This window comes from Rhinopithecus bieti, unplaced genomic scaffold (genome assembly GCF_001698545.2).
Source record: "Rhinopithecus bieti isolate Rb0 unplaced genomic scaffold, ASM169854v2 scaffold_4981, whole genome shotgun sequence".
Lineage (NCBI taxonomy): Eukaryota > Metazoa > Chordata > Mammalia > Primates > Cercopithecidae > Rhinopithecus > Rhinopithecus bieti.
In genome coordinates this window covers 3,498,538-3,500,821 of record NW_016805130.1, presented here as the reverse complement: position 1 = coordinate 3,500,821, position 2,284 = coordinate 3,498,538, and positions in this window count along the sequence as shown.

Genomic DNA, 2,284 nt, shown 5'->3' with positions numbered 1-2,284 from the left:
ACATGTAAGAAATAATATGAAAACAATTTTTTAAAATGTGGTGACTAATTGGATATGGAGAACATAGGAGAAATAATTGAAATATGACTAAGAATTTGAACTTTGGCTGGGCGCGGTGGCTCAAGCCTGTAATCCAGCAACTTTTGGGAAGGCGAGACGGGTGGAATCCACAAGGGCGAGGAGATCGAGACCATCCCTGGCTAACACGGTGGAAACCCCGTCTCTACTAAAAAATACAAAAAACTAGCCGGGCGAGGTGGCGGGGCCGCCTTGTAGTCCCCGCCTACTCCGGAGGCCCTGAGGCAGGAGAATGGCGGTGCACCGGAGCGGAGCTTGAAGTGAGCTGAGATCCGCCTGCACTCCACTGGGCCGACAGAGCGGACTCCGTCTCCAAAAAAAAAAAAAAAAAAAATAAAAAAGGAATTTGGAACTTGAAAAATGAGATGTCTTAATAGAAATAAGATGTTTAAAAGAAAGAGTGGAGAAAGAGAAACCAGACTAAAACTTTCTATCACTAGGAGGGAGCTTCCGGAGGAGGCCCTCATATCGTGGTATACAAAACACAATAGATTCCATTATTGAGGAAGTTGGGCAATAATATTCATTAAAAACAACTTTACCAAGACAATTATCAGCAGATTATCTTATTCCTCTGGAAATTCTTGCAATTGCATCTATAAATAGATATTCACTCCTGAAGGACTTTGCTGACATAAAATGTATTTTACATCCTCCAGGCTAAATGTTCAATGGGGAAAGGATCAGCATAAGCTTGTTGGTCCTGGTGGTTAATCCATCCATTCCCTCTGTAATTCCTCCTGCATGAAGTCCAATTGGATTTTTGCTGTTTGGAAATTAATTTAAAAGGGCTGAACACGGAAGCACGGCAAGTGGAATCACAAAAGGGAAAATATTCAGCCATGGGGAATGCAAAACTCTGTCCAGGTAAGCCAGTGTCTACAATATGCCTGCCCTAGCACTAATTTCCCTTCCCAGGTTTTGGCCACATAACATCTGTTTCTTACAGTGCAGGGTGGTGAAAGGAAAATGACACAAGTGGTAAGCACTGGACATATGCCGGGGAAAGGAAGTGATTTATTTTATATTAAGACTATTACTGTGCAAAAAAAAGAACTAATATGCCCTCTTGGTAAGACTTGCATAATATGTGGTGGTGTTTAAGAGAAAGATTGTATATTTTTATTAAATCATAACACAAAAATATAGGGGCTCTGAAAATCTAATTAGCACAATGAATAAAACAGAAGGCCTATAAAAATTATTTTTCTGAATAAATGGTAAGGATTCTACCAAGAAGTTTAGAAAATAAGGCAGGAGGGAGGGATAACTTTAAGAAAATAGATAAAATTATTTATTTCATCAAGGTAGAAATATTTTATTTAAAAAGGATTGATGTTTACTAAGAAATAATCAAAAAAAATTTAAAATAATGTTTTTAATAAATTATTAGTATATTAATAAACCATTCATTAAATTGAGGAAATATCAGTATTAGCCTATGAGATTTACTGAAAATGGAACAGCATTTTCTAACAGAAGTATTTCATTATATTACGCTCCATAGAATGAGTTTACGGAAAATAGGAAATGAAAGGCAACATAGGATAAAGAATAATCTTTAATTTATTATTTAAATTGATAAAAGACTATATATTTGTGCACAACATGATGTTTTGAAATATGTGTATTTCCACACACATAGGGTGCTCCCTCCCTAGTGATAAAAAGTTTAAGTCTGGTTTTCTCTTTCCTCCACTCTTTCTTTTTTTTAAACATCTCTATTTCTATTAAGACATCTTCTCATTTTTCAAAGTTCAAATATTGTGGAATGGCTAAACTGAGCTACTTAACATACATTAGATCACATACTTATTACATTTTGTGGTGAGAACACTTCAAATATACTCTGTCAGCAATTTTCAAGGATACAATACATTGTTATTAATTATAGTCACCCTGTGTACAATAGATCTCTTAAACTTATTCCTCTTGTCTTACTAAAAGCTCATATCATTTTACCAACATCACTCCAAACACCCCACTCCCCAGTCCTGGTAACCACCATTCTACTCTCTACTACTATGAGTTCAACTTTTTTAGATTCCACATAAAAGTGAAATCACGTGGTATATATCTTTCTATGCCAGGCTTATTTCACTTAACATAACGTCCTCCAGGTGTATCCATGTTGACACAAGGATAGGATTTCCTCTTTTTTTAAGGGTGAATAATTCCACTGTTTATAAATACCACACTTTCTTTA